At 51.8% G+C, this 14,446-nt stretch overlaps 1 protein-coding gene across 2 annotated transcripts in view; it reads left to right on the top strand.

Moving 5' to 3' along the window:
• col16a1 (collagen, type XVI, alpha 1) overlaps positions 1 to 14,446 on the top strand; it is a 212,184-nt gene that overhangs the window by 28,967 nt on the left and 168,771 nt on the right. The gene's annotated exons all lie outside the window — the stretch shown is intronic.

The following is a 14,446-nucleotide window of genomic DNA, read 5'->3' as shown; positions in this document are numbered from 1 at the left end:
GGGCAGCCCAGTGGCTGTACTGTGTGTCTGTGTGGGGGCCCAGGGTGAAGGGTTTGGTTGCTTTTTCCTCCCTACGGTGGGTAACCATGGAAGCTGGCCTGTGACTTGGAGCAGAGACTTTCCCTGGGAACCAGCACAGGAAATCTGGTGGCCACAAACGTGAGGGGTCTCGAGAGCCACTGGAGTCTGATACCATGGTCTGCCGGCACCACACAGACCTTCCTGTGTACAACATGATCTCCCTCACCCTCCCATGTGTGGAGACCTCCAACCATCTCAGTCACCTTCTTGCATTGAGGAGCAACACAAAAGCTGCTAGAGGAACTCAGCAGGTCAGGTAGCATCTGTGGGGGGAAAGGGACTGTCAATGTTTTGGGTTGAGACCCTTCAGCGCTCCTGTATTGAGGAGATCCCTCCAACACTTCCCTACATCCCCGATTCTGGGGAAACCCTTTGCACCTGTCACTTCTGCACCGAGGAGATCCCCTGAACACAACTCTTGTGCTTAGACAGTCTGAAACACCTCCCACGCCACCCAACCTCTCTCCGTGCCACCACCCTCTCCCCCCACCCCCCCCCCACACACACACACCCACACACACACACACACACACACACACACACACACACACACACACACACACACACCCACACACACACACCCACACACACACACACACACCCACACACACACACACACATGCAGACACACACTTATACACACATACACACAGACAGACACACACACACACATGCAGACACACACTTATACACACATACACACAGACAGACACACACACACACACACACACACACACACACACACACACACACACATGCAGACACACACTTATACACACATACACACAGACAGACAGACACAGGCACACACATATGCTCAAACACACACACACACACACACACACACACCCCTGCGGTGCCCTCTACACGTTGCTGTGTTGCTGCTTCAGTGCAGTCTGACTGGATCCAAGTGTGTCCACGGCCAAATTTGTAGAGAGGCCTCTTCCAAAGCTGCAGTTAGTATGAAGTGCAGCTTTGGAAGTTGATGAGAGCAGTTGGTGACTGCACTGCTTCATTAGCTTTGAACACGGACAGGGTTGTGTTTCACATTAACAAGTGCAGCAGGAGTTTGAACAGACTCTGCAATGATCCAGCTGGGAGTTTGGGAGTGAGCCCCTGCTTCAGGTGGATTTGGTTCTTTCCACGGGTTTTTATGAGCTCTCCAGTTGTGTCCTTGTGTTGGCTTCACATTTGTTCTGAAACTTATTTCTTGAAAAGGTTGAGCTCCAGTTTGCTCACGTTAACAATCCTGACATCACCTGGAGTTGGGGACACCTATGTTTGCCTCACTGGATCAGTAAGGTGAACAGTAAGGAGACCCCTGTCCCCACACACCCACCCAGGAGATACCTCTTCTGCCCTCTAGATAATGCCAGGTGTTGGTACCAGTTGGATCAGCTGAGTTCCGCTTGACTAATGCTGGCAGGTTAGGGGAGGTTCCCCAGGGGCAGGCCTGAGGACTTGCTGTGCCATTGGGCTGAACTCGCCCCAGAGGTGAGTGGGCCAGTGTCCATTGCTGAGGTTTGCCCAGCTGAATGTATACCCTGGGTCTGTATGCCCTGACAAAAAACTTGAATTGACACAGTTTCCCCCCTCAACCTTCCCCAACTTGGCTTTGTAGAACTTTCCACACACAGGGCTAGTTTAGACCTGGCCACTTGTCTTCCTATCAGACAGTTCCTCAGGACGGAGGGTGACTTGCTCCCACTCCGGTTCTGTGGGTTCAGAGACAGGCAAAGGTGAGACTGACAAGGTCTACCACAGATGGGGCAGGAGGGATGGATGGTCCCCAGTCGGACAGGAGGCTGGTGGTTAGGGACATGGTGCTTGGCATTTCCATGATGACTGAAGCTGCCCAGTCCGAGACCTTGCTTCTCCCTTCTGAGGTGCCACAGACCAGGAACGTCCAGGGTCATCGGGGGTGAGTGAGTTGGGGCGGGTGACCCTGTGGAAAATCTCGGGGAAGAGAGTCGAGTCTGACTTCACCGATTTGATTTTGCTGTTTATTGCCAGATACACTGAGGTTGGGTTCAGCATGTGCCTTGTTTCCAGAGGTGCCCGGGCTGGACTGGGCAGGGAGTGTGTCACGTGAATCCATTACATTCACTTTGCACCGGGCTCTGGATCAAACAGAAAACGTGCCAACGTAGCTGTGGGGCTGTGAAAGGGTTAATCTTCTCACGGTCAGATGTGCTTCATGCGGAGAGATAAGGAACCCGCTTATTAAAGTAAGGTTGTGGAGCTGTTCTAAGTCAGGCATCTGGAGTTAATAATGCAGAGAAAAACCACGTGTGACGTGCTTGAAGGAGGTGACGTACAGGCTTCTTAGATTAAATGACGAGACCATTCCCAAGTGAGGTGGAGGGGGGCACGGTGGGGGGATTGGCGGAATGGACGAGTTGCAGCCGTGGCAAAGAATCTTCTGCAATTCAGCTTTCAGCCGAGATGCCTATCTTCCTACTTCCAATAGTACTGCCGCTTCCTGTTTGAATTCGGACACTGAATGCAGCCTTTCTAGTTCGTTGCAAAAAATACTCTCTCAGAAAAACGACCCTTCCAGTTGTGGCGAAGGGAAATGGTTTTGAAAGGAAACTGCGGAGAGGCATGGTTTGCAGTGAGGGGGCTCCGTTCCGTTCCTCGTGCTCCTGAGTGACTGCGGTGCCTGACTGCCCAGGAGGGGTTTTACATGGGGCATCAATTCCTACCTAGCACTCTGGTGGCTCTCTGTTTAATGATGATGATATCTTTATTGGTCACATGTACATCGAAACACACAGTGAAATGCATCTTTTGCATAGAGTGTTCTGGGGGCAGCCCGCAAGTGTCGCCACGCTTCTGGTGCCAACATAGCATGCCCACAACTTCCTAACCCGTATGCCTTTGGAATGTGGGAGGAAACCGGAGCACCCGGAGGAAACCCACGCAGACATGGGGAGAACGTACAAACTCCTTACAGACAGCGGCCAGAATTGAACCCGGGTCACTGGTGCTGTAATAGCGTTACGCTAACCGCTACACGACTGTGCCTGCGAGTCAATGAGAGAGAAAGCACACCTCACACTGCCACATGGAATGTTCTGCAGTGATAAATACGGCGACATTTCCAGAGAGAGCAGGATGACTCTGCACCGACAGTAACTGATTTGGCAGTGTTATCAAGTGGTGCTAACTCACTTACTTGGTTTGGATTCTGCTGCTCACCTGGTTCCAGCCCCATTACAGTACTGGTCCGAACACAGGCACAAAGAGCTGAGGTGAGAATGTCTGCTGCAGACATCCAGGCCACTTGCTTGGGTGTGACACAAGGTGCTGGAGTCGGACTGTCCCCCCACACTGAGGGAGACAACAAGTGCCCTGACCTTCTCCACTGACGCTCTGGTCCCTGACGTGGTCAGGTGATCCCTCTCCCCGAGGGTATAGTTGAGATTTTACCCCTCCACCCCCCCATCCCAGCAACGATGTACTTGCCGCTATCAATGGAGCCCGGGAGCAGATTGTTCCCCAAGTGCCCCTATATCGCCTTGGGTCCAGGGTTGTGGGTGCTCACAAAGTACGTCGGCACACAGTTCAGATGCATGGCGAGGTGGAGCAGGTAGCCAGACCTCTAACTCCCAGAGCAGTCTGGGTTCCTGGCGGGAGGCTCGCCACATACTGTACCTTCCTTCCCCAAGGGCTGAGAGGTTGTGAAAGCCATGGGGAGACCCTCTGTGGTGGAAGATGAGCTGCCCATGGTTGTTCTTATGTCGTAGGTAGGACACCATCTATGGGCAGGGGGTCCTCCACCCCCTCAGCAGTCCAAGTGAGGAATGTCTCGGTGCCGCTAGGTCACATCCGCACTATTCCCGATCTTCCCGAAGGAGGATTCCACCAGTTCCAACCACTGGTCATCAGCCAGTTGAACTGTTGGGGCAACCCTTGGTCATTTCCAGGGCATCCCAGACTCTCCGAGCGTGGATGAGGAGACACTTGGCCCAGGGCACAAGGATGTCCGCTACCTCACTGGTGACCCTGTGCCCCACACGAGTGGCCATCACCCCCCGGGTGGTCACTGCCAGTGGCTAACCTACCCACCCCACACCGTGCTCGGAGGCCACACTGCCCCCTCCTCTCCTTACCATCCCAGGCGCAGGACTGATCGAGCAGGGATCGTCCCTGGGATCCACTGGGGAATCTGGGCCGGGTAGCGTCAGTGGACTGTGACCACCCCCCCCCCCCCCCCCGGTGAAGGGGCATCCCACCATTTACTGGTCCAGACGCCGGCTGGAGGCAGGAGCCGAGGTGGAGAGAGGGCTGACTCCCCCCTACCCCTTCACCGCCCACATCAGGAGTGGGGGAGCTATTTACCACATGGGTCTTTACGTTGTCGCTGCTGTCAGGCAGGTCCGGGCAGTCCCGGCCTCGGTGAGAAGGACCCGACCTGTCACCGTGGCGCCCAGCCCTGGTGGTGGAGGGAGTTGCAGCCCACCCCTTCCCTGTAGGGTGGGGTGGCTGGGGAATCCCATGGGATCAGGGAGACCGTATCCCAGGGACGTGGTGGGGGGAAGCTGGGGATCCACACCCTGCTCCCTGCCCCTTGGGGCACACGGGCGGCCACGGCCTCACCGGGGGAGCAGGACGCCAAGGCTCAGTGAACGCCATCGCGGTGCACATCTCCATCCTTCTGCCCTGCTCCCTCACCGAGTCCTGGGGCTGGTGGGCAGCCGAGGCTCAGGTCTGCGGGCTTGGGCTGCTCCTCGCCGTTCAGGGGATGTCCCCCAGGTCTCCCGATCTCCTCTGCTCCTTCCTTCTGCCCCGATGCTCCCTCCCCTCACCAGATCACAAGACAAAGGAGCAGAAGGAGGCCATTTGGCCCATTGAGTCTGGTCCGCCACTTCTCCGTGAGCTAAACTATTCTCCCATCTAGCCCCAATTCCCGGCCTTTCCCCCATATCCCTCGATACCCTGACTAATTAGATATCTATCAACCTCCTCCTCAAACACCCCCAGTGATCGGGCCTCCACAGCTGTACGTGGCAACGAATTCCATAAATCCACGACACTCTGGCTAAAGAAATTTCTCTGCATCTCTGTTCCAAATGGGTACCCTCTAATTCTAACACTGTGCCCTCTTGTCCTGGACTCACCTACCAAGGGAAACAACTTAGCCCTATCTACCCTGCCCGTCCTTAACCTCCGCCTCGACCTCTGGGGTGGAGCGGTGGGGAGGGGCAGGGTAGCAGTGTCCTGGGATGCCAGGGGCCGGGACAACGCCTCTGTACACGCCCCACCTCCATGTGGGGGGTGGGGTGGTGGTGGGGTAGCGCCCTCACTGAGGTCCCAGGGGTGCAGTCGGGTGTTCCCTGAACATCCTGTATCCTCCCATGAGGGTGGGTGGCACAAGGAGCAGACACGGGGGTGGGGGGGGGGAGGTGACTCCCCTGCAGACGGGGCAGGATGGGTGACCCTGCCTCCTCTAGTGGCAGGGCTAACCGGGCAAGAAGGCAGGACTTTGTAGGTCTGACCCTCTGCATAGTGGCCTCCGGGGGGGGGGTTGTCCACCGGCAGAAGGGACTCACCCATGGCGAGACCCTCGCTCAGTGCCGTGGAAGACCTTCCGTACATTGTAGGGGTGTGTGGTGGTGGCCCAGGGTCGACAACCCAGGTCGTTGCTGTACCCTTGGCCTCGAGTCAGAGAGCTCCTGACCCCATGGTTAGATGCAGGTACTGGAAGTACTGATGGGGCAGCTGTGGGCAGCCCCCACCACTGGAGAGCAGCCCCCACCACTGGAGAGCAGCCGTGGGTTCCATGGGTTACACCCATCCCTCGTCAATGGAGAGAACTAGAACATAGAACACTACAGGCCCTTCAGCCCACAATGTTGTGCCAACATTTTATCCTGCTCTAAGATCTATCTAACCCTTCCCTCCCATATAGCCCTCCATTTCTCTATCATTCATGTGTCTAAGAGTCTCTTAAATGTCCCTAATGTATCTGCCCCCACCACCTCTGTCATCAGTGTGTTCCACACACCCACCACTCTCTGTGTAAAAAACTTACCCCTGACATCCCCCTTGTACCTTCCTGCAATCACCTTAAAATTATGTCCCCTCGTGTTAGCCACTGTCACCCTGGGAAAAAGTCTCTGACTGTCCACTCGATCTATGCCTCTTATTGTCTTGTACCCTCTATCAAGTCACCTCTCATCCCCTTTAGAAATAGGTACAAAGGTTTGGGAATGGTGGGAGAGGAAAGCCAAGGATTTTGCTTCTGGTTTTGGTGAATTATACAGTCCTTGTGGTGGATGTTCAGCTGCTTTTACAATGGTCAGCTGGAAACTGCCCAGCTCCTTCCAAAGTCCAAAGTCTGAGAAAACCTTCTTCACCCAGGGAGCTCAGCTGACCCGCACACAGCGCTTGGGGTGGGGAGGGTGTTTGATTTTTGTGAAGCTTCCCTGTGAAGTTGGCAGCACAGCGCCGGACTATTGCAGCCTCACTCTTCCTCACCAACTCTTCTTGCACAACACACGATGTTGTTTTTCTTTCCCTGACTCCCAGCAGTAAAAATTGTCGAACGATCAGCTGCACCGTCTTCCAGCAGCAACCTGTAACCAGCGGACCTGCAGCAGCTTCACACACTGTACAGGTTCTCCCAGTGCGGCAGCTAGTGCTGTCCGTGCTGGGAGTGTGACAGGAGGTGTGGGGGAAGTTTTCCTGTGTCTAACCCACCCTCTTCCTGCGCTGTGAGTGAGTAGAAGCAGCTTTACAGTGTGTCTGACAGCTTTAAGTTGTTTGCAGTGAGGTTGAACCTCTCCTGGGGATGTGTGGGGATAGCTGGATGCCAAATCTTCCTGTGATTTGTACAACTAGGACTGGCTGCCTGGAGCAGTTAATCCTGCAGTTTGATTTACAATAACAACCACCAAGTGACTTCTGGTGCTTGGGTTATTTGCAGTTTCATGCTGTGGTGACCTGTGGATGAACAGTTGGAGTGATGTAACATGGAGACAAAGTCAAAGTCAAGTTTATTGTCACGTGCATGAGTCCATGTGTGCACAGGTGCAATGAAAAACTTACTCGCAGCAGCATCACAGGCAAATAACATCACAAAAGCAGCATTCACACAAGAAAAACATAAGTTAAGCATAAATTATACGCAATTTTTGTAAGAAAGAACACAATTAGAACAAAAAAAACGTCTATTTTAGTGCAAAGTGATCAAAGTGGTCATAGTGTTGCTGTACTGTTGTGATTCAGGTTGTGCCGGTTGGTTCAAGAAGGGAAGTAGCTGTTCTTGAACACGGTGGTGTGGGACTTCAGGCTTCTGTACCCCCTGCCCAATGGTAGCTGCGAGAAGATGGCATGACCCGGATGGTGGGGATCTTTGATAGTGGATGTTGCCTTCTTGAGGCAGCACCTCCTGTAGATACTCCCGGTGGTGGGGAGGGATGTGCCCGTGATGTATTGGGCTGAGTCCACTACTCTCTGCAGCTTCTTACATTCCTGTGCATTCGAATTACCGTACCAGACTGTGATGCAACCAGTCAGGATACTTTCAACAGTACATCTGTGTTCAGTGACAAGCCGAACTTAATATCCTAAGAAAGTAAAGATGCTGGCGCAGTTTCCTTGTGATTGCTTCAATGTGCAGGGCCCAGGACAGGTCACCCAATAAGTTAACCCCCCAGGAGTTTAAAGCTCCTGACTCTCAGTCCACCAAGTCCACATCCGCCCTGACCCGACCGACACTCGTCCCATTTTCTTCTGCCTACATTCCCATCCCACCTACACCAGGGGTAATTTACAGCGGCCCGGGGAACACACACAGTCACAGGGAGAACGTGCAAACTCCACGCAGACAGCACCCGAGGACAGTATTGAACCCGGGTCGCAGGAGCTGTGAGGCAGCTTACAGCCCTGCCGCAGGGCTGCCCAGACTTCCCAACTGTTTTATTTATACACATTCCGAGAATTAGAGGTGGTGGGAATATGGGTGTAGAGTTACTACAGAGAGAGTAGTGGGAACTTGTATTCAGGGTGAAACAGCATAGATACTGGTGTACTCTATGTTGCCTTTAAAGTATTACTGACCCAGACAGCGAGGGAGGGCAATTGGAACGTAGTTAACAGTGAGGGGGGTAATAGCCAACATCAGGAGGACTTGGCAGGGTGAAGGGAGCAGGGTCAGTCGTCACTCTAAGACGGGGAGTGGAGGTGTTTCAGGCCTGTGGGGATAGAGTGGTGAGGGGTTGTTTCAATGAGCCAGCAGAGCCCTGCTGGCCAAATGGACCCTCTCGGTGTGGCACCAGTGCCCTTGTCGTGCCCATGTTTGGTGCTGTAGGAGTTCCAACGTGCGGGCACGCTTGTCTGAGGTGAACGTCACTGTGCAAGGGGGGGGGGGGTTTGAGGTGACTGTCCCTCAGCGAGGTTATCCCACCCGCTGTAGCCCCAACAATCGCCGAGGGGCAGATACGCTCAGAGGTGACCGAGCCCCCGACCTAAGCCCGCCGCCTGCATTTCGTTGTGTCCTGCAGCAGAGCAGAGACGGGGTCTACTGCCTTCCATGCACCGCCGGCGCCATCCACAGCACCAGCAAGGCATTGCAGGCACCAGCTCTCCACTGTGACTGCTGCAGTGGGGACCATCAGTCTGCAAAGTCCCTTCCATACATCAGAGGCCACAGACAATATTTTCGTCAGAGGAAACCCGTGTGAGCTCGCCGTGCGAGTCGGCACCTGCCTCCCACCCCTGTGGGGGCAACAGTGAGCCTCTAAATCACAAGGCACCAGGGAGTGACTCTTCCCCTGTCCACCACGATGGGTAGGAGAGGTTGCAGGATTGATTTTGAGGGCCTAACAACAGAATTTACAAACACTTAATGGACCAGATTAGAGGGAAGTGATTAGAACAGGAGTGGAAAATGTTAGAATAAAGTGCAAGAGTTAACTAAACATTAATGAGGCTCCGTGGACGGATGAAGGGGGAAAATGGAGAAAGACAAGTTACGTGTACTGCAGACAGGAAGGTGACAGGAGGGAATAGAGAGAGAGATTAGGGGAGAGATCAAATGGTCCGAAAACGAAAGGTAAACCGTGAAATTAAATCATCAGAAAATAATACAAAATAATAAAGTGTCCTGCAGAATGGGAGTGGGTTCATTCAGGGTGAAAATAGGATCACAGGCTGTGACGGAGAAATGGAAGGAATGTTAAGGAATTACCTTGCTTTTTTCTGAACCAGGAGACGAGATTGGGCATGATACAGTAATCAAAAAGTAAAGCACCGCAGATACTAGAAATCTGGGGAAAATAAATAGAAGCTGCTGGAAATACTCAGCGGGTCAGACAGCATCTGTGGGGAGGGAAACAGAGATGTTTTGTCAGTTTATCGGATGATAAAAGATCATCGATCTGAAATATCAGTTCTCTTTTTCTTTCACCCCTGATGCTTTTACTGAACTCTTATCTTCTGTTTTTATGTTAGAAGTGATATAACCACATTTAAATTAAATAACAGGAGGAAAGAGTAGACAAACAAATCAAACTCAGGATAAAAGTCTGGATGGCCCACACCCTGGCACTTTAAAGCAATCTGGAGAAGCGATCGCAGGGCTACTGTCGCACACCCTCAGATGACTGATGGACATCTGACATAATATATTAAGAAAGGAAGTACAAGGAGTCCGAGGAACCAAAGATAAATTCACTTTACATTGATGGAAGGAGGGATAATAGAGTAATACAGAAATCCATCACAGAAGTGTGGTGAAGGTAACATCTTACTCAATGAGGTTAATTGGACCCTTGAAAGTGATTACAGGGACCAGAGACAAGTAGAGTTCTGGAAGAGCAGTGGTTGGGTTGCTGGCTGCAGGGAGTTGGGGGAAAGGGCTGTGGGCAGGAGGTGGAAGGTGAGGTGTGAAAGGAATCGAGCTGGGCCATTTGTTTGTAATTAGTATTAAGGAGTCTGTCTTTGGAGCTTTTAAATATACAGATGATCCCAAAGTGGATCAGTAGGGCGCTGGTAAACACAGCACGGCAGCATATTACAAGAGGACTTCAATAAATTCGTAGAATGGGCATATAATCAGCAAATAAGCTTCAACGCCAATAGCTGAGTTTATACATCTTGGTAAGAAGAGTGGAGCAGTAACATACTGTGTGCAAAATAAGAATCCAACTGGGCACCAAAAGACCTCAGGGTGGGAATCGACAGTGGAAGCAAGGGTCACGCTGAGGCACTCAACACTGGAGTTTGTAACATTGACAAATCGACGCTGCGTTAGACCTGTAAGCAGGCTTGGTTCGATTGTGCTTGAAGTACTGTGGAGAGTTTGGAAAGCAATAATGCAAGGTTATTGATGCACTGGAGAGAGTGCACAAGATGCTTCACAGGCGCAGTGCCAGAGAAGCAAGATCTTGATCAACAGGAAGAGGACAGCCAGCTGTCATCACTCTTTCCCTGGAAAGTGAAAGTGGAGCGTGATAGAGATCTGCAGAAATTCTGAACTATTTTTACAAAGTGAACAGATGGTTTGAGTGAAGCATAAACCTTGGTGTGGGCTGCGTGGGCGGCTTCACCATGCATGTCCTTTAGTTAGTGACCGGAGCAGCGCTGTGCTCCTGAAGGATGAGGCCAAGTACCCAGGGTGAAAGCTTGCTCCCGCCAAGCTCCCTGTTTACCAGAGTGTTTATTTCGGTCTGACTTCAGTCAACCAGCAATACGGTTGATGATAAACTGCCCCCCGAAGTAGTCCAGCAAGTCCTTTCACATTACCGACAAAGTATAACAACTGGTGGGGCAGCTGGTCTGCCTCAGGGAATGCCCACTGGCACAAGTGGGGCCCTGGGAGTCCTCAGCATTGACTTCACACCCCATGAAGACTTATTACATCAGGTCAACGAAGGGTGAGGAAACCTGCTCCTCATTCCACACTCCAGCCTCCTTCAGCTCCTCCATAATGGACATCACTCGGAAGGAGCTCTGAGAGCAGCAGGAATGTCATCAGGGGTGGGGACTTCAGTGTCCATCACTGCGACTGGCTTGGTCACACCAGACTGACCCAGCTGGAGGGGTCCTGGAAGGACTGGGTCAGTGAGAGGAGGTGGGTGAACCACTGTGAGGGATAGTTGACAGTGCCCTCACTGATGTACCAGTCAGACCCGTCCAGGGCAGAAAGAGTCATTGTGGTGTCAAAGTCCCACCTGCACTGAGATTGCCTCTCGCTGTCAGGCATTTCCACTGTGAGAACTGGTTTTGATTCAGAATAAATGTAGCAATCCAGAACTGTGTGTTCAGGAGACCAACGGAGCTCCTCCAGCAGGTTGTGTGTTGCTCCAGACTCCAGCATCCGCAGCCTCTGTCTCTCCATCTCACTACCTGCCCTGTCATGTCCCTCAGGACCTTATATGTTTCAATAAGATCAACCCTCATTCTTCTAAACTCTTGAATTTCCTTTGTAAACCTCTCCATCTCCTGTCCCCTCCTTTATAGCAGTCCACCTTGCTGCCTAATGTGTTGTTTCTCTGGCTTCTCACATCTTGGTGTTCACAGAGCTGTTTCTGAATTACACTTTAAGCATCAAATCTGTGGCTTCTGTCGTATTTACTTTCAGAATACAGGCCATGTGTCGCTGAGAGTTGGGATGTGTGGTTTTAACACGGAATACAGCACACCAGGAAGTGACATCCCTTTATTATAGGATCATACAGCAGGGAAACAGGCCCTTCGGCCCATCACGTTAATGCCAACCAGTGGACACCCATCCACATTCATCTCATCTCCCAGCACTTGGCCCGTAGACTTCCACGCCGAGGGGATTCAGTGCACATCCAGACACTTCTCAAATGGTGTCAGTGACTCTGCTTCCACCTCTCTCTCCAGCAGTGTGTCCCAGGTACTCACCGCTCTCTGGGTGAGAAAGGTCCCCCTCAGATCCCCTCTGTCTCTTACCCCCTACCCTTAATCTATGCCCTCTAGTTTTATCTACCTCTGATATGTATTTTCTTAGCATTTTTTAAACTATTCTCACCTAACATACTTTTTAAAGCATCATTCATGATGTTGGCCTTGTGTCGAAGAGTTGTGTGTCCATTTGGTGGAGACACGAGAGACTGCGGATGCTGGAATCTGGAGCAACACACAATCTGCTGGAGGAGCTCAGTGGGTCGAGCAGCGTCTGTGGGGAGGGAGGGAATTCTGTCGTCCTGATGCAGGGTTTCGACTCGAAACGCCGACAATTCCTCTCCCCCCATGGATGCTGCTCGACCCGCTGATTTCCTCCAGTGCTCTGTGTGTTGCTCCAGGTTCCAGCATCTGCGGTCTCTGGTGTCTCCACCTCACCACCTGCCCTGTCATGTCCCTCAGGACCTTATAGGTTTCGATAAGATCACCCCTCATTCTGCTAAACTCCAAAGAATGCAGGAATAAATGTTTTAGCTGTTCACCAATCATTAATAGTTACCAGCAAAGGTTACCAAAGTCATAATTAACATAAGCAAAGCACTGGGTTTTATTTTCAGAGAAATAGAAGTGAAATGAAGTTTTGAAATTGGCAAAAATCCTTAATCAGATCACACTTAAGAATTCTGGTTTCCTTATTGATAAACAAAACTCGAGGCACGGGAGAGTGATTGGAACGGTGCCAGAACGGTGTGGGTACAACCATCAACAAGGGCTGGTCAGCCTGGGGCTACTCCCTCTGCAAAAGAGAAGGCAACACAGTGGTCTGATGCGAGCCCTCAGAACTAGGAAGCAGCTGTGGCGAAAATATTTCTGCTTCTGCGGAGGAGGAGGTGGGGGGGGGATCATAATTAAGACAACAGTCAGTAGTAAAGGGAAAGCCAGCGTTTCAGGAGAGTGGAATGTACTGTTGGCTGGAGGGACAATAAGGGTGCCCAGTGAGGTCTCCGGGGAAAGCTGTAAGAGCGGGTGGAGGATGTAGGAAGAGCTGATGAGATAAGCTGATAGTTTCGGAGAAGGCCGGGTGAGTAAAGGCTGGGCAGCAGAAGATCGCCATTGTCACCTTGTTCACCAGGTCTGTTTCCGAGCTGTAAGTGCCGTGCAGAGCCCCCGTGTGAAACCCCTCCATGCTCTCGCTCATCACTACCTCTGGAACCTGCTCTACAATCCCCCTCTGACCTCCTGCAGATCCCTTCTTTGAACCGTCACTGCCGCTGTACCCTCACCACTGCGGTCCTAAGCTCTGGAATTTCCTTTGTAAACCTCTCCATCTCCTACCCCTTCCTTTATAGCAGTCCATCTTGCTGCCTAATGTGTTGTTTCTCTGGCTTCTCACATCTTGCTGTTCACAGAGCTGTTTCTGAATTACACTTTAAGCATCAAATCTGTGGCTTCCGTTGTATTTGCTTTCAGAATATAGGCCATGTGTTGCTGAGAGTTGGGATGTGTGGTTTTAACACGGAATACAGCATGGAAACAGGCCATTCCGCCCATCACGTCCATGCCGACCAGTGGGTACACATCCGTATTAATCCCACCTCCCAGCACTTGGCCCAGAGCCTGCTCTGCTGAGGTGATTTAGGTGCACCTCTGGACATTCTACCTTGATATGACCTTATAATCTGCCTGCACTGCACTTTCTCTGTAACTGTAACACTTTATTCTGCATTCTGTTATTGTTTTCCCCTGTACTACCTCGATGCACTGATGTGATGAAATGATCTGTACGAACAGTATAAAAGACAAGCTTTTCACTGTACCTCGGTACAAGTGACAATAGTGAACCAATTCCAATTCCAACACTTCTCAGATGGTGTCAGTGACTCTGCTTCCACCTCTCTCTCCGGCAGTGTGTCCCAGGTACTCACTTCTCTCTGGGTGAGAAAGGTCCCCCTCAGATCCCCCTGAGTCTCTTACCCCCTACCTTTAATCTATGCCCTCCAGTTTTGTCTACCTCTGATCTGTAACTTCCGAGCATTTTAAAACTATTCTTACTTAACATACTGCTTAAAGCATCATTCATGTGTCTGTCCTGCATCGAAGAGCTGTGTGTCCATTCGGTGGTCCTGCACGTTACCACAGAGACACCAGAGGCTGGAACCTGTAGCAATGAACAACCTGCTGGAGGAACTCAGCGGGTCGAGCAGCATCTGTGGGGAGGGAAGGAATTCTGTCGTCCTGTTGCAGGGTTTCGACCCAAAACGTTGACAATTCCTTTCCCCCACAGATGCTGCTCAACCTGCTGTGTTCCTCCAGCAGACTGTGTGTTGGTGAATGTAGTTGGGCCTGTCTGTAGTGAATTGGTGTGAAGTGTGGGGCTGGCAACTCAGGGCTGAACAGAGATGTTCCCTTCAGGTTGTGATCATCTTCAGTTCTCTGCCTCAGAGATCTCAGACACTGGGAGCTTCACAGCCAGGAACAGGGGGTA

The sequence above is a fragment of the Pristis pectinata genome, chromosome 22, assembly GCF_009764475.1.
Source record: "Pristis pectinata isolate sPriPec2 chromosome 22, sPriPec2.1.pri, whole genome shotgun sequence".
NCBI lineage: Eukaryota > Metazoa > Chordata > Chondrichthyes > Rhinopristiformes > Pristidae > Pristis > Pristis pectinata.
The sequence above is the reverse complement of the archived record's forward strand: the minus strand, read 5'-3'. Positions and strand labels throughout refer to the sequence as shown.